At 45.1% G+C, this 18,813-nt stretch overlaps 1 protein-coding gene across 2 annotated transcripts in view; it reads right to left on the bottom strand.

The window, feature by feature from the left end:
- The window catches only part of LOC142389801 (nuclear receptor coactivator 3-like), a 66,701-nt gene extending 49,003 nt beyond the window's left edge, over window positions 1–17,698 (bottom strand). The window contains exon 1 of one of the 2 annotated variants that reach the window (XM_075474916.1): window positions 17,531–17,698. The gene's annotated coding sequence lies outside the window, so the exon portion shown is untranslated. Of the gene's footprint in view, window positions 1–16,368; window positions 16,486–17,530 lie in introns of those variants that run through there. The other variant, XM_075474918.1, reaches the window with a different exon arrangement.
- Window positions 17,699–18,813: the final 1,115 nt, after the last annotated feature.

Genomic DNA, 18,813 nt, shown 5'->3' with positions numbered 1-18,813 from the left:
TCAAACCTCAACCTTGGTGAATTGTAGCTTACGCTTTTGTTTTTTTTTTTACAACAAAACACCTGTGTGCATCAGGAGTGTGCAACAACCGCACAAGGAATTATTAGCGAGTGGCTGGGCACTTCCCCTGCAACACTAACGTTCTTTGGTTGAGAAAATGTAACGTCAAAGACACCGACTGTGAGAGGGAACCCGTGAATAGATGCATAAGAGGCCATTTGCTTAAACCCCTACAAATATATGAGGTTCAACAGATGTAAGATGGCAAAAAGAAAAAGGAAAGAAATGGCTTTTCTCTTGTCCCCAGTTTTGAGTGGGAGCTAGCTTAGCTTTGTGTCGTGTTTGTCAGTTTCCCTCCCTGCTTTTCCAAAGTGAGAGCACCCTGACTGCTGTCTACAGCGGGTAACACTTCACACTGAATATACAATGCTACACTTCACATAACTCCCCTTCAAAAAGAAAAGAAATCCTGATTGGCACCAACACTTTTCAAGTACAAGAAACCTGAAACCGGGCGGCAACCTCTATTCCGACATCCCGCTATTCCGACATCCCGCTATTCCGACATCCCGCTATTCCGACATCCCTCCAATCTTACATCCCACTATTCCGACATCCCTCCATTCTGACATCCCGCAATTCCGACATCCCTCCAATCTTACATCCCACTATTCCGACATCCCTCCATTCTTACATCCCACTATTCCGACATCCCTCCATTCCGACATCCCGCTATTCCGACATCCCGCTATTCCAACATCCCTCCATTCCGACATCCCGCTATTCCGACATCCCGCTATTCCGACATCCCTCCAATCTTACATCCCACTATTCCGACATCCCTCCATTCTGACGTGATGTGTCAGAATGGATACAGTCTTTAAAAGCGTAATTAAAGTGATAGTCCGGAGTAGATTCAACCTGGGGTCAGTTGAACCGTGATATCCAGCCAAGTAGCCCACCCAAAGTTTTTTCGATCTTGGCTGAACATCAGCTGAGTTACTGAGTTATCCCGAATAGCTTTGTACAAGGGTTAATGGAACCTGGTCCGTATCTCCAAAATTACCACACTAAAATCACATGCCATGACACCAAACTTCTACAGTAGTACAAATATGGTCTGTACTCACAAAACGATGCATTTGGAAGTTTGAAAATAGTCCAGGAGTTTATTATCATCAACACAAGCCTAATTGCTTCTCTGCAGCTAAAGCTGCGTCAACGTCACTTCTGGGAGCTGGGAGCTTCAAAGTAAGATGAGGGTTGATCTACTACTGTAGACAACAAAGCAAGGCTGCTCAATTTCTCCATTGATAAAATAAATTCACAACTCTACAACATAAAAATTCATAAAAAACCATGTAGAATATAGCATATACTTTGTGATTTTGAAAGATATTAAATTGATACTGAATGATGATTTAAGGGTCAACAGTCAGAGGGGAGGATCAGGTGGATGTGGGCTTATTTCGGATTTTAAAAATAAAAATAAAAGATGATGGCACTCAGGATCCATCCATAAGGGCTGTGTTGTTACTATTCAGTATAGATCTGGTGTGTGCGTGTAACAGCTGTCATGGAGGTGTGTCGGATACCGTCAGATCCTGACAATGTCATGAGTCCGTGGTAATTTTCAAAACGCACTACAAAAGCAAATTAATGACATTCAAATAGTTTATTACACAAAAAGGAGCGACAAACATAGACAAATACTGTTCACTTATTGATTTCAAACTAATAATAATAATAATGATAATAATAATAATAATAATACCTTGTGGGTATTTTGACATTTGAAATTTCAGGGGATTTTGATAATAATTTATCATAGTTGGTTTGCGAGGTTGTGGAGTTCCTCTAAAAAATAAAAGGCTTTAATAGGCTATTAAAGGAATTGTCGGAATGGCGAGATGTTTATAAAAAATAAAAACATCCCGCCATTCCGATCATGGGAGGAAAAAAAGTGTCAGAATGACGGGACGTTTGATAGAAATTTAAGTGTCGCCATTCCTGCAATTTGAGGCCCACGTCGGAATGGTGGGATGTCGGAATGGCAGCAACTAACGCTGAAACCTGTAGCCCGATCATTTCATGTGTCATCTTCACAGCATCATTACATTGGGTCTGCCTGCCTGACCTGAGGAAGAGAGGTGGAAAAAACAAGCAAAAAACATCTACAGTCTGAAAACTGAATCCAAGCATCAGAGTATGGATAGCCAAAATAAGATGAATAAAAGTAATTATTCATTTAATTATTAATTTTTCCTTTCTGCAGTGCAATGGTGTGCCATACCTTGCCTGAGGCCGAGAGGTCTCGGCGTTACCCCAGAGTTTAAGGTGACACGGTAAACGGGCTGTTTGAAAAACACTTTACAATGTCAACTGCAGCTCCCCATTCTTCTGCAGCTTCAAACCCCCATGTGGCGCTAAAACCGAAAATCTTTCCCACTCTCGCCCCGTCCTCCATTTCTGTCTTTTGTGCAGGAACAGCAAAGTTGAATTGCGAAGCAATTAAAGATTGTGAAAAGGCCACCAGCATCACCATTTCTCTAGCCTTCATCAAAGACTCCAGTTTGTTTTGTTGGTAAATACAACCTCTAAATGAGCACAAAAGCCCTCGCATGGGACCCCGTTTGCCATACCACGATAATCGCACAGCAACAAGTTACCCCACCCCCCCTTTTTTTTTTAACCCCTCCGGCTATATTTCTGCTCTTTTGTGCAGCTGAAGTGTGTCAGGCTAAAGGTTAAATGCAGAACAGTCACAAATTAGTCCCGACTTGTCAGAGCTAAATGTATGTGTGTATGTCAAAAGGAAACACGGGGCGTCAGACGATTTACAGCAGGCAGCAATGCAAAGAATAAAATAAGCGATGACACCAGCTCACAGAGCAATTGCATCATTAGAAAAACAAACTCATTTTACATCAGTTGTTAAAAAGGTCAATCTGGGAGAACGAAGCTTTCCACCACAGAGAAGTGTAAACTGCCCAAAGATGCATTCACTAAAGTATTCATAATTTTTTTTTTAAAAGATACAAACCTTATTGTTTCTTGTTTAATGTCATTTTTGTGTGTTGTGAAGAGATACAATGAAATGTAATCTGGTTGGTTTGAAAGATGAATCAGCGAATTAAGGGGGTCGCTGCACCAGTCTCATCCATGCAAGTGTGGAGAATGGAAAAACTGGTCCAAATTCTGCTTAGTGTCTTCTGACTTGTGTGATGATAGTGTTAACGTGAGCCCACCCCGAATAACCTTCTCAGGAAGGTGTGTGTGGGTCGGTAAGCACAGAGCGTAGAGTCCCTGAGCTCTTCTGTGGCTAAGCATGACGACTAATTTTGTTTTCCCACAGCACAGCACAGCAAACCACGATCTGACAACAATATTTTTCAGTTGCCATTGTTTGATGCTTTGACATGTAGCCGCCCAGCGCTTTGGCATTGCAACATGAACACGGGTTAAACTTGGTTATGGTCTGTGACGCTTTGAGGCCGTTCACATTTGGTGGTGACATTTGTCCAAGGTGATTGGATCTCAGGCGGACATCGCGTGCGTTCACCTCTGGTGTTACAATGCATCCCCCACATGTGTCCCGGCTGACAGCTTGTGGTCAGATCTCAGTTAACCGCTCCGTATGCAAATAAACCCGTAGCCTACGTCGCGCAGCTGTCAGCTGAGGAACGAACAGGACATCAGTGTGTCCTACTGAAACCACGAACACAACGAGTAACTCCACTGCCAGTGCACCACCATTCACACACGAACACCAATCAGGTTTAACACAAAGCGTGTCACATTTGTCGTGGATTTATTTAGAAAAAAATTCCAACAAGCTCCAAAGGTGAACAGGGGGAGTAAAGGAGCAGAAAATAAACTACTTGTGATGTTGTGCAGTTAATCAGTGCACCTCTAACTCACACGGATGTTTCTAACCCCTTAAATCCATACGGCTCATCAGCAGGCTACCTACAACGATACAGTAAGGCAGTCAGCTTTGTCTGAAACTACCTCCCCCTACTCATCCGGACCGGGGGTGGGTTTTTGCCGCTTAAACCTACGTGTGGTAACCAGTTCTGTTTCAGCGTGTTGAATGGGAATCTTATATGACTTCATCTCAAGGCTTTTGAAGTGGTTTGTTTGTTGAGTAAGTCAGACAGCTTTGAATGCTGTTCTTCACAGTAGGGCTGCCACGATTATGTCGACTATTAAAATCGCCGACAACTAATTTAATAGTCGATGCGTCGTTTATTTTATTTATTTATTTTTTTTAAAACTTTGTTTTCCTCTCAAAACTGCAGCAGCACCTTCCACTGCCACGTCTGTCTTTCTGTCCTTGACTCACATGCGCAGTAGTGGTAATCGGGGTCAGCCGTGATGTCACCGGAAGTTATACCAGACGGAGGTCTCAACCCTAACCCTGGTATCATGGCTACCCGAGCAACGGAGCTCAAAAGTGTGGGATCATTTTAAGAAAAAAAAAAAGAGAAAAGTGTGCAATGCAATATCTGCAAGGCAGAACTTGCCTTCCACGGCAGCACAACTGCGATGCACGAGCACCTGGAAAGGAAGCACGTTGTAGTTAAGTTAACTTGCTAGTTAGCTGCTAACATTAGCGTAAAGAGAGATAACTTACTACTTACTCATATTGACAGCTGCAAACATTAACATTAGCGATGACGATTTGATTAATTAACCTTAGCACATATATTTCATTAAAGGTTTAATGAACTTAATCATCTTAATTGTCATTATTTTTAGTTTAGCATATAGCCTAGCTTAAACACTTCAAGCTGAAAGCTAATGATGGTTATATAAGAGCAGCTGCATGCTGGTGCGATAAGCTGTACGTTTTACATTCAATTTACGTATTAGTCGACTAATCAAAAAAATAAAAAATAAAAATAATCGGTGATTAGTCAACTATCAAAATAATCGTTTGTGGCAGCCCTACTTCACAGTAACGTATCGTGTATATAAATATTGTACACGCTGAGAATTAAAGCCAAAATAGAACTGCCTTTTCTAATCCTAATCTAATCATCCCTCCCTACAGTGAGCAATGCCATCATCCTAACGCATGGGCAGAACATAAGAAATACACACACTGGTTCCTGACAAGTTGCTCAAGTTTAATGCAACGAGGGACAAATGACTTTCCGTCCAAAGCTTCTGAACATATTAACACCTTCAAAGAAGAAGCTTCAAATGCACGAATCCTTTCCGCAAACTCGCCTTTCTAGATTGCATTTCCTTTTCTGAACGGTAGCTTTTTATAAATTTGAAACTACAGAGCTATTTGGGATCCGAAGGCGCGATAAGCATCTGAGCACACCTGGCCAGTTGTGAACACCACCTAGATTGTGCGAGGAGAGTTCCTGAACACCATACAACACTCAGCTCGACACTTTGCTCTGCACTGAGCACCGCTGGCCAGAGCAAAAGGTCGAACCGGAGGTGTCCTGCAGGTAAATTATTAATGGCTTGTTGTGCTTTCCTCCCTCAGCCCCTGCTCTCCTCTGTGTCCATCTCCTCTCCTCTTTCTCTTGCTTGGTTTGTTTTTCCGACTCTCGTCATCCCCACCTTCTCCTCTCCTCCCTCCACCCTCTCTTCATTCTTCACCCCTCCTTTTCTCTAAGTTTAGCGCAGAGATGGCGTTATTTTTAGCTTTGGTGAGATAGAGAGAGAGAGAGGGAGAGAGAGATTGTGGCGGGCTAACACGTACTCTTCACAAGGCCTTTACTGGAGACCCGTCACCGACGTGTGAGAGCCAAACAGTTTTTTCGGCTAACACAATCTGTGGAGCGCGCATGTGTTCCCAATGTGTTCGCTGTAGTAACACATAAACACAACTCGGCTGCTTTCCTTCCCCATCGAAAGGAAAGTCCCCATAATGACAAGACTGCACACGCCCTCTGTGTTTAAATGTGAACAAACTGCTTCGAAACTACTTTCAAAAGATTTTTGGGAAAGAGGGACGGCAACTCAAAAATCTGCAAAGGTTTTCCCGAACCAATTTCTTTTCCCTTCTCTTCAAATTTTACCTCAAACCCATGGCCGAGGAAGAAGGTACAAGTGACTTTCTGCCTTCATTTCTGCGCACAGATGATACCCCGAACCAGTGCTGTTATCAGGCTGTCGCTCTGTCCGCCGTTGGTCGGGCTTAATCGGCTCAATAAAGATCTACAGCAGCCTAGATCTGCAGGCAAGCCGAGGCTCCTCGCCTGATGGGTACCCGAGTGGTCAGTTGAGTCCAGGAGGAGATGATATTTCATCCCGAGCATCATATCTAATGCTGGAGCTAAGCTCCCACAAAAGCAAGCAATATCTGCACCAGCTTTGATTTGCTGGAGAAAACAAACGAAAAATTTGGAAAAGCACCTAAAGAGGATTACAAAAGGAACCAAAATATTTGTCTCGCACTGCATCAAATCAATATCTAAATTCTCCACAGGCACCGCCTGTTTACTACACCTCTCACAGGACCAACAGATTCGCTGTGACGGAGGGAGAGAAAACGAGAGGGGTGAGGGTTTAGAGAGGAAAACCTGATCCGACCAAAGACACTCCCTTTTGGCCGAGCTGAGGCCACAGCGCCGAGAGCTTCTGTCAAACTTCCCAGCTTGTCAGAAACACATGATCTAATGGTAGTAACTCCGCTTCCACAGCAGAATGTGAGACTCAGCAGTTTGGCTACAGCCTGATCCCGCATCTTCTCTGCACCTCATGTGAAAGCTTTCAAAATCTCATCACTCAAACATTTCTCCGAGGCAGCCAAACACCTCTTACGCAACAGGTTTACGGAGTTAAAGTGAAACCGCTGAATTTCAAGTGACAGTCGTTGCATTTGGCTTGTTTTTGTCTTTTTATGCTCCACAGATACCGCTCTCATTGTTGTCCGTTTTTTGATTGTTTTTAGTTTATTCCGAACGCCATCACAAGACAACAAGACGTAGACGCAGGATGACCTGCTGAAGTTCTCGGTCAACCTGAGGAATTTAGTGTCTGAGCATTTTCCCCACTGCAACCGCCCGCTTCGATGCTGCCGCACACATACAATCCGAACAAATATGCTCCAAGTGACACACACGGGGGTTGTGGCGTCTGAGGGGACGGCAGGATGGGAGTGAATGAAGTTGAGGAGGTGGTCACGTAACAGTCGGGTTCAGGCAGAGTTGAAGGCACTAGCTCGCTGTGCTGCAGCTGGTAACATTTACCTCAGTTCCTACCCCATAAACGCAGCGCATGCATGTGTGGTGTGTGTGGGGGCTCGCAAAGGAGCTCTCAAACACATAAACTAGGCCAAGATTTTTACAATGGAGAATGAGTAAAAAAACAGAACTCCCCTTGTTAGACACACACCATTCTGAGGACCCCTTTAACAAGCACCTATTACCTTACAGCAAAGGGAAACGTGAAACTAACCTCGTCCTAACCCTGACAATCCAACTCTCCTCCTGACTGGGGCTCACGGATTGTGTTTTTTTCTTACTTTGACACACGCAAATACACACACACACACACACACACACACACACACACACAAAACTGCCTTTCACCATCACGTCACTGACCGCAAGCAGCTACATAATTCTTCACTACGCTCCCGAAAAAAAAACGGTGACTCTGTGGTGGATTGTGAAAAACCTGTTAAAAATAAATAAATAAATAATTTAAAAAAAAATCAGCATGCGCCCGGCAGAAAGCAAAAGACAGAAGAACACCACCTGAGGCGCCAGCACATGTCATCCTTACATTCGCGTGTCTGCAAGTTTTGCCCGCAAGGGATCCCGCTGGGACCCCTCTGAAGACGCCCACCTGTTCACACCCTTTAAACTTCTTCATCAGCGCAGACGGAGACAGTTGTTGTAGTTTAATTGTGCTACATTGAACTCTGGCTGCTTCATTCAAGGAGTTAAACTCAAGAGATCCCGTGGAGACTCCAGCAGCAGACTATTCCCTTCCACACCCAACTGACGCAGTGATAAAGATCAATTTGGATGAAGCAAATAAAAATAAATTAAAAAATTCGGAAACAAAAACCATGTGTTTTGACTCTTATAACAATACAATAATAAACCATCGACCAAGCAAACTGACATACATGCTCATGGAGCCGATACAGCTTACCTTATACAATAATTTCTTATGGTGAATAATTACCACCGCCACTGAACTGCAGGCCGACTCATCTCCACCACAATGTGGTCAAAGTTCTCCAAATATGGCCTTTTTAAAAGTGTGACGTGCCACCTCTGCCTTTTTTATGGCTTAATGTCGTCAAACTGTCATCGTTTCTGTGTCAGTTTCCCTTCGAGCCGTATTAGCAGAACGCAGACGTGGCCACAAGTGTGTCAAAGTGTCGCATTTCTATGCTTACACCTAGAATGACATGTTTTCTTTGTGCTCATTTTCCTTCTCCGCGCTACAGGAATGGTAATGCCTGTCTGTCAGCTGCTCTGGCAGTAATACCTCAATAACTGCAGAATTCATGTACCTCCAGCGTCGACATCAGAGTGTGAGCATCTGCGATGATCACTTCAAGTAAGGCAAACTGATTTAATCTACTCATATATAAAACATGCATACTGAATGGAAAATAGCCTCTACAAGACAAACGGCTCATAGTGGGGCTCAAATGTTTGGCCAAAGGAGTAATAGAGATGCACTAGTTGGCTGAGTAAGATGCTGCCAGGAACGACGCTGCTTTCAAACCGCAATAAATACACCAACTGAAGATTTAACACCAAGGTTTTTATCAAAATAGGCGTCCTCTGAGCTGTAAATGTGACGCTGGCTGGCAGGGCGCTGAGGGACCAGCGATCAGGGACTATCAACAGGTGAAGCACTGACAAGATCAGCAACCTTTGTGACGCTTCAAGTCAGATAAAATGGGGATTCAAACAAACAAACGGGAAAACTGAAATGCTTTGTTTTCATCACGATCTGTTGGGGGGGGAAGCTCCCGAAGGTTGGCGAGGTTCTGAAATGTTGTTCATGGGTATAGTTATTCGTGGCAATGGTTTAAGTTTCGACATGTACGCAACAGCCACATTTTCTGCGAAACAAAAGTTGTCTTTCGTGGTTTTTAAAGGGGAGGGAAACCTGAATTGGACATACTTAGAGCTGGCAGGTGGGATCCAGACAAAATAACAATTTTCAATCAGAATCGGCTGAGAAAATCTGTTAATCTGTAAAAAAAGATATAACATCAACTAGACAAATAAATAAACAGCATTAGCTCACAAAGCTGCAGAGTTATGATTCAGCAGGTATTCATCCCCTCACGAGTGATACCTCTTATTAGACGGTGGTTTTGCACATATTACATGACACGAATCCGTAAGATTGCTGTGATCAGACACTGTGTAGAAGCTCTTAGTGCTCAAAGTGTGCAGCAGAGAGTGTAGTCAGTGCCAGCAAACATGCAGCACAACCCCCAAGAGATGCTCCTGCAGCCCTGTGAGGAGAGAGGAGAGGAAGAGAGAGGAGAGGAGGTGGAAGAAGCCCCAGGTAGCCTCACAGCAATGCACCACCGTGAAAGGAAAACACGGAGCCGAGCTTCGCTGCTCGCTCCTTCTGCAGCCACCGTATCCCTCCGTCTCCCACTGACCAGCTAAATATTTTATCAGCTGGCAAAAGAACAAGCCTCAAGGCTGGGGGTATAAGGGGGGGGGGTTCTCTCCTTTTTTTTCCTTTTCTTTTTCTTCTTTTGTTTCTTTACAGAGGGAAAGAAAGAATGTCTATATATGTGTGTGTGTGTGTGTGTGTGTGTGTGTGTGTGTGTGTGTGTGTTCATATATCAGAAGGGCGGACTGAGGAAGGACTGAGTTGGTGCGACCACACCGTCACAGAAGAGCTTCGGATTGGTCACTTTGAAGTAGTTCCTCTGTTTTCTCTCACTCACTCACTCTCTCTCTGTGTGCATCCTATGTGCAGGCCGTTGCTCAGTTCAGAGCTGGATGAACGACCTTGAGCAGGCGCGCAGGGCTGTGTTGCCATGGCAACGAAGCCTCGCACAGCCAGTAACAGCTGGATGCAACAGCACTCCCTGAATTTTAGCGGGAGCCGCCACGTTAATAAAACGACTCTTCGTGTCTCCTCCCCCATCGTCTACTCCTCCATCTCCGTCGCCCCTCTTCCAACACACACACACACACACACACACACACACACACAGACACACACAAACACAACAAAGCCATGGTTGCAAAAATACATGATCTTACGCTCACTAATTTAGCTTGAGCACTGAGAGCTGGACACACGCAGTCCTGGCCACCAGCTGATCGATTACAGTGAAAGAAAGACGGGTGAGAAGGCAACGAGTGAGATGAAGCAGAGGAAGAAGAGACAGAAGTCAAGAGTGAAGTTAGAAAACAAAACGGAGCAGAGAAAAGCGCACTGAGATAGGTACTTGACATTCCTCTCACAGAGGAAATAGCTCTCAGAAAAATAAAGCAGCAGAGGACATGAGCTGCACAGAGGCATTCTGAGGGGAGGGAAAAAAAAAAAAAAAGGAAAAAGGAAACAGAAAGCGAGGATACAGTGCACAGTCCTGACAGTCCATCAGCTCAACCCACCCATCTCTTATTCTCTCCCCTCCCTCCAAACTATTCTCCGTGCTTTTTCTGTCATCACACATTAACTACTTTTCAGCTCCCTACTTTTACAGAAATTGCTTCTTTTTTTTTTCCTACTGAAATGGTTGCAATTTTTTTTATTTTTTTTAAATGGTCACCTGGAGCGCAAACCACTACTTGGATCAGTTCTATGGCTTGTGTTTGCCATTAGTGTCAATGACAGTTAGGTGACCTGTTTTCACAGCTTGCTAGGGTGTTGTAACTCTAATGATCTATAGACATCCGTGGCAATTATTGTGCAAGTTCTCCTCAACTGACTAAATTATTTCATCCTATAATAAGAACTTGGTGACAAATGCTAATTATTGTCTGACTAACAGACAGGCTGGAACCAGAGCTTGCGTGACACTCCTTTCATAGACAAAAATCATAATTTACCATCAAGATCATTTTTAATACAGTGCGCTTCCCGCTTTTCATGTGACCTGCTTATTTGTCTTCGAGTGTTGTTCGGTTGTCATCAGTTCGGAAAATTCGTGGCTTTGGTCCACAACAGTGAGCACGGGTTTCTTTAATACCTTGAAACGCACAGAGGAGTTAATCAAGAATTGATGTAACAACAAAGAGGATACAAGGGCACCCTGACTTTTCCCCGAGCACAAACTGCAACACCCTCACTTGTTCCCTGTATTACTCCCCTCTTATTTCCCGTGATCACTCTGAAAAGAAATATTCTTTCTTGTGGTAAACTTCTCTCGTCCGACTTATAATTATGCATCGACAAACTAAAACAAGTGAGTCATCCAAATCCATCCAACGTCACACATATGATCATCTATTGACAAACGAAACCCCCTCTGGTGACATTCGACAACATTAGTGTGGCGGTGCTAAAAAAAAAACAAAAAACAAAACAAAAATCTGAATGTAGCTTCCACGTCACAGGCATTTTCATAATTCAATTTCAATTCAAATTTCCACAAACTGCATCAGCCACTATAAATCAGAGCTGCAAACATTTATTTGCACTTTTACTCGTTTCTATTCAGGCTTTACAACTGCTTGACATGCCATTTAAGGAGGCATGAGTCAGTTTTATTTAAAACTTACTTGGTTTTCTTCTCGCACAAATATACCGACTGCTATTTCGCTGCTTTAAGTTTTGAGCTGTGCTTTGTCTTGAATTGGAAACCCTACGGTAAACGCGTTGTAAAAATTAAACCTTTTTATATTTTTTTTTTATTGAAATATTCAGCAAGAAGCGTGTAAATCTAAAAATGTCAAAGTGCTCCTTTAAAGTCTGTTTAAAACGTACTCTAATCCATGTTTATGTACTTTAGCGTATTGATTGACCCTACTGCTGTAGTTTCTTGTAAAAATATTGATCCGTCATAATGCAGATGGGGTCAGCACTGACAAATGATGGGCTTTGTGTCACAATCATCTCTTCCTGCAATGTCTTGGCTCATGACAGTGCAACAGCTTCCTGTACAACCACTGGAGCATGAACTCCAACACACATGTCACTCTCATACAACTCACACAACTGCAGACGGTAAGATCAGCAGCTTGATAAAAAGGACTCAAACTTACAGAAAAAATGATCTCGCATATAAATCTGTTGTGCGGGGGGGTCAGAGACGGAGCGGAAAGTTAACTATCACAAAAAAAAAAAAATATCTACAAGTGACTACCAGTAATATCATCTTTAACACTTCAGGATACATTGATATCTCTTTAGCTCAATTAATTAAATTCAAAGCAGTCAAGGACAAACTTCAGAATACTCGGAGTGGAAGGAGCCTCAAAAGCAGGCAAAATGTTTAATAACATGTGGTTAGTCAGTTGTGCAGCAAAATGCAGCTTATTCAGTTAACAAAGACATAAATCCACTGCCAACCTCCAGTTTATGATCAGAGGAGAAGCAGCGAAGTGTCTCTTGATAACTTCTAGTTTGGGAGCAAAGCCATAAACGCAAGCAAATACAGACTTGACCAGAGCTAAATGCGGCACATAAGACTTGCCCTGTTACAAACCTTCAGCCCAGGTCCCGAGCACTCTGTGAAAGGTTTTTCACTTTGGGAATTGAAGCCCATGAGTTTATTTCATCATATCAGAGGATTTGTGATATGGGAGTCATTCAGGTGCCATGGCTCAGTGGTTAGAGTCAGTCATCCAATAACCAGAAGGTTGGCAGTTCAATTCCCACTCTCGCCACTCAAAAAAGATTGGTGGAACTGATAGCTGGAGGGGTGTCAGTCCACCTCCTTGTCATGGCTGAGGTGCCCTTGAGCAAGGCACCATACCCCCCATGCTCCCCGGGCACTTCATGGCTGCCCACCACTCCGGGTTGGCATCTGTCTCTGAGTGTGTGACCCTGTGCGTGTGTGTCAACAGGTGCCAACCTGAATGGGTTAAAAGCGGAGGACAAATTTTGTGTGTATGCATGACCAACAAATCAGATCTTAATCTTAATTTGTTAAACTCCCAGGAGATTGTTCAGTGACTTTCAGCTCGGGCTTGATTGTTGGAATACAGCAAACAGTTGTCCTTTTGCTAGATTAATCCATCATCACAAATTAAGTCTTCAGTTGATTCACGAGCCGCATTTCTAACAAAAGTACCCTGGGACATACTGTTGGTGGGCACAAGGAGCCTGTCTCACAACAACACTGGTAACAACCGCCTGGTTGCAGGCAAAAGTGTACACTAGTGGACAGGGAGCGCGATGAGAGCCCCAGGACACCAAAATACCTGTGCAGTCCCGACCCTCCACACCCCACCATAACCCAGTGGCGATCAACCCGGTGGGACAGATTGTCGGCATGATATACCCTCAATGTTTCAATACGATTGTTTTTTTTATGCAGCGTTTGACATTCAGTGCCTGTACAATGACTGATGAACATTGCTTTTGTGGCAGTTGTTTGCATTCCCTAAGGTTGGGCACAGTGCTAGACATTTCTGGTTATTGTGACAGCCGTAGCCACAGTCTCAAAAATCAGCAATGTGGCACCTTCCTACAGAGCGGCGCCGAAGGGTGGTTGTTTTTGCTTGCATTTTAGAATGTAACTGCTCTAAAAGTATGTGAATGTAACTGAATTTGCTGCTTTGTCCTCACAAATTGCTGCTCCGTCTCCTCGTTCATTTAACACCCAGCTCAACCACAGCACCGTGTCTCTCCTACACTCACAGAAACGGACATGAATGGCCGAGTTTAAATGTTTTGTTTACAGGCAGCGACAACTCCTGCGGTACAACATAAAGCTGATAGATTTTACAAGAACCAAGAGGGACCAAATACAACATTACTTAACCTGAAAGGCCGAAATGAGGTGTCAAAAGTGCTGGACCAATCAGAAATGTTCAGCACTGCAAGTTCAGCGCAATCTCCAGTGAAAGCAAATTGCCTCCATTGGAAACCAAATCACTAATCCTCCAATAAGAATTTGTAATCCATGTGGTCTGAGAGGACAACTACACTATCGCATCTCCCGGTGTGGGTTCCATTTCAGCCCGCAGAAATCTTTACAACGTGACAGACAACGTGATGCGTGCGTTTGCCCGATCACAGGTCTCGTCGGGGAGAGGCACAGCTATTGGCTGCTCTACAAAAGGCAGATGCATGTGACCGACGTTGAGAAGGAGCTGAGCTTAAGGCTATGCTGCTGCGGTGGCCAATTTGATCATTTACCTCACGTTTAGATGGCAAATGTCACAAGGTTAATCCACTAGGTTTCATTAAAATAGCCAACAACTTGATAAAGTTTTCAACACAGAATGACCGCATTTACATAAGAGTTCTGCTGTGTAGCATCACTGCGAAAGCTTGTCCGCCGTACAGAAAGCTGCGTATTGCTTTTTCCTCCTCCCTGTGTATTATATGGATTGCCCCCATTATCAGACAGTTTTTTTTTGTATCAGACCTGCTAGCTGTGACCACGCCGGTATGGACATCCACCCTGAATGGGGACTGGCTTTGAAAAGAGAAGAGAGAGGGGGCTGCAGGAGAGAAGCTTTGTATTCAAAACGCTGGCAGTTTTTTTTCCTCATCTCCAAGATCTTTGCCTACAGCAGCTTTGAACGTTAAAACAGGGTAACGCTTTAATGAAATCACACTCAAACAATCAAATCAGGTGGGTGGGTATGCGGACGATGAATGACATGAGGACAAAAAAGTGGGGTATTTTTTTTTCTTTAAAGAAAGGGAAGAGGAAAAGGACGTCTCCTCGACAGAGTGAAATCAATAAAAGCTGTCTAAGTCGAAATCCTGTGTAACGCATCCTGACACATCAGATAGAGGGACCTCAACAGAAAATAGGACAACAGATCAGCTCCCAACGCCGCATCTGAGGGGGAGGCAGGGGGAGCCGGGAGAAGCATACCAGAGAGGAGACTGCACAGCAAAGAATGTGAACCATTTCAAGCCGGAAACTTCCCGACTCCACAAGATAGGAGGGAAACAAAACAAAACAAAAACAAGATATAACTGGGTTGATTTGAGGGGAGCGGAAACGGGATCAACTAAAGACCAGGATGGGAACAAAACTCACAAATGCCAGACAGAATTCCAGCAAGTGGCTCCATCTGAGGTCCCACTCCCCCCCCCCCCCCCCCCCATCTCCTTCTCACCAACATCCAGCAGACAAACACACAAACACACAGAACACAGCTTCCACTCGGCCTCAGGAGCCCTGCCCCCAGCGCCTGACCCAGTCACCAGCATCCAGTGCTAACCTCTGCCCCCCCCCCTTTTTTTTCCCCCATTCAGCAAAGATGATGCGTCACTGTCACCCTCCTCCTCATCAATGCCCTCATCCTGCCATTCACTCTCATGGGGTTTCCTCAACCCTGCCTGTCCATGTCCCCTTCAATTCCTTGTGAGCAGGTCGTGGGCGTGTATGTGCGACTGCACGTGGGCAGAGAGCTGGGCCACAGAGCTGACTGGAAATCTGTCAGGGAGCGAGGTGCTGTGGCTTCTCACTGCCACACGCCTACACACCAAGGACGTAAAACCCAAACGGGTTAGTTGAGCAGCAGATGATCAAAATTGTCAGTTTATCATTTCAAGTTCCACAACAGGGAGCAGCCAGTTAAACCGGAGAGCGGCTGACCAACTGTGCAGCGATGAAAGCCAGACTTTAAAAACCTGTGTCATCGAGACTGAGAGGAATTCACACTAAACAGTCCCGGAACAGAGAGGCCACAATTACTGTCCCCATCTTCTTATATGATGATTATTTTTAAACTATTATTACTCCTACTATTATTATCATTAAGGATCTCCACAAGTTAACGCCATTCAAAGTTGCCCATAGTCCAGGACCATGTTTGGAATCAAGAAATCCAGCATCTGTCTTAGTCTTAGTGGCTGTAATCTTCATGGACAGCAGACTTGCGAATTTTGTCATTTTCTTTAGTCCAACAATCAATAAACTGACAAAATTTTTCGCCCAATTTGTTACGATTGATTGTCTTTACAGTGTCGGTGTCTTAAAAAATTTGGATCGTTTTGACATATCTATTTTCCCCAAATATAAGCCTTCCAGGGTAGATTTGCTTTAGTGTGTTCAAAACTCCACCCTAATGTGACTTACTGCTGATTTATAGACTTAAAACACCCTCCTCCTTTTTTGTACTGTTTTTTTTTTTTTTTTTTACATGTTCTACATAAAACAAAGTAACAGGCAATGAAAGGAAGCGTTAGATGCAGCTACATTAAGACGGTAAAATCTCAATTTAGACGTGAACTCGTGCGTAATTAACTCGGCCTCCCACCTCTCACCTGCGGTCCACCCGGGCACTCAGATCCGCGTCCCATCCATTCCAGCCTGTGTTTGCGCGCACCGCAGACTGCTGTTACCCACCCCGGTCAGAGCCTGGTGCTGGAATGGGGCACTAGTGTCAGGCGGCTCAAGGACACGATGATTTTGCATGTGCGCAGACACACGCGCAAACACAGTCCCAGCTGACTGTCTCAGGGATCAAACCGTGGACCTTCAGAGGCGCGGGGCAGCGGGCGCTCACAGGGCCACGCTGCTGCCCCCTGCAGATATAGTGGGGCACTTTTTTTGTGGGGGGGGGGGGGGGGGGGGTCATGGCTGAAATGGTTTGTAGAGATCCCTAACGGTTCACTCACTCCTTCACCTTACACATTTAGAGACAATGCACCGGGCACTGAGTGCACCGTCTTGCACGGTGAGGACACAGTGGAGGCTCTGCACTTTTTTTTTTCTCCCCCTTTCTCTTTAATCGCTCTGGAAGGCTGGCTGACACACGGACAGCCAGCATCGTCTGCCTCCTTCCTGCATTACGTTTTATTGCGGCTTTGACAGGAAAGAAAACACAACGGTATCATGTCTTAAACACAGCTGCACACCTCTGCACAGCCGCGTGTGTTTGAACACGCTTGATCAATAAACGTTTTGGGGGGTTTTTTTGGTCCAAATTCCCTCATGTTGCGACAGCGTCAGGTTCAGCTGGCGTCCACATCCCCGCCGACTGTCCGCGGAGCGCACGCCGCGCGTGGTGTCCGGGGGCAGGAGCGCCACAGCTCAAAGTGGGCGCTCGCTCAAAACTTCCCGATGTTCTGTCACGTATCTGCTGGAAACGCTTCTGCGACCCCAGCAGCTTGCGCGCAAACGGAGCGGTTTGAGCGGCTCGAGATAAGTTTATTAACTGGCGAACATCCGCCCGCTTTACAGCGCAGCCCCGTCGAGCAAACGTGACACCTGACGTGCACTCCATCGCCGTGATGAACCGGGTGATTCCCCGCTGTCATGCATTATGAGACCACGCTCTGTGCCCTCCGCGCCGCACCGATGCCAATATTGTGTGTGCACCGCCGCTGGAAACCCAACGCGCTGCATTTCCGTCTTCTGTCGAAATGCAAAAGCCAAAAGCAAACTAAGGCCAAAGGATCTGGGCGGCACGCAGCGCACTCTTACCTTGGGAACGTATCTCTCTGCCGGATCGATAATTTCTTCTTTACACCATTAACTCTCCGCCATCTTCGGCACTGTTTGTTTAAATGGGAAACACTCCCGAAGCCCAAAGAAGCCAGTTCTGTAAGTTGAGGCGGCGCGGGGGCTTCTGGGCAAGCGAGTCCGTTCTCCAAGAGCACCGCGCGTCCGTCCGCCTCGTCGAAACCCGGAAGCGGACTACAGGCCGACTCCACCGCCGCACGGGGGGAGGAGTAGGAGGAGGAGGTGGAGGTGGAGGTGGAGGTGGCGGAGCAGGCACCGTCTGTCTCTCAGCCTGCAGACGGGTGTCAGGAACGAGAGAGAAGATGCGGCGGTGTGTGTGCCATCAGTTCACCTCAGAACACCAGCACGAGAAAACAAATAGCGAGATGTTTGCTTTGGTGGGAGAGGCTCAACAAGGCGCCGCTTCCTGACTTTTAACCATAACAGGAGAGACACAGGAGGAACCATAAAGTTGAGCGGGTTTCAATTTCAACAACTACTACTGGGATCAATTCAAATCAAACTCACACCAAGAACACAATTTGGTGCGTAAATAACGTCAAAAATGGAATAAGTAGTTTAGTTTTTCTAAATGCTTCACTTCATCCTGAAGCACAGATTTGTGTTTTTCAGTCACAGAGAGACGTGTGAAATGTAAACTCTGAAGAACCATCACAACATAAATCTGCGTTCATTTTGAGGTGACCTTTTTTCTCAGTTTTACTCCACGGATGTGATCACGTTGGTGTTTAGAACTGCAGTTTATAACATGAAATCCACTTCCAGTTCATTGCTGTTTTCTGCAAGCCATGTCCGTATTTAAACTGTATTTGACTGAATTAAATTCAGCTTACTCATATGGTGCCAATTTACAACAGAGGTCACCTCAAAGCACTTTACAAAGGCAGCCAACTTGTTCTTATTACTAAAGAGTGACACTGTAATACCACGGCAACTGCCACCATTACAACTGCCACAAATCATAGCAGTAGTTAAAAGAATAATCCACGTGCTTTAATTCTGCACAGTGGGGTCACAGTGGTCTCTCTATTGCAGCTGGCATCAAGCAAGAGGCTGAGTGCACCCTGGACAGGCCGACAGTCCATCACAGCGCTGACACAGAGACAAACAACCATGAAAACTCACTCCAGTGGCCAATGTAGAATCACTAATTAACCTGACAGGCATGTCTGTGGCCTGGAGGAAGCCACAACACCTGGAGAAAACTTACACCAGCACGGGGAGCACATGCAAACTTCACACAG

This window comes from Odontesthes bonariensis, chromosome 10 (genome assembly GCF_027942865.1).
Source record: "Odontesthes bonariensis isolate fOdoBon6 chromosome 10, fOdoBon6.hap1, whole genome shotgun sequence".
Classification (NCBI taxonomy): domain Eukaryota; kingdom Metazoa; phylum Chordata; class Actinopteri; order Atheriniformes; family Atherinopsidae; genus Odontesthes; species Odontesthes bonariensis.
This window is presented reverse-complemented; position numbering and strand designations above follow the sequence as displayed.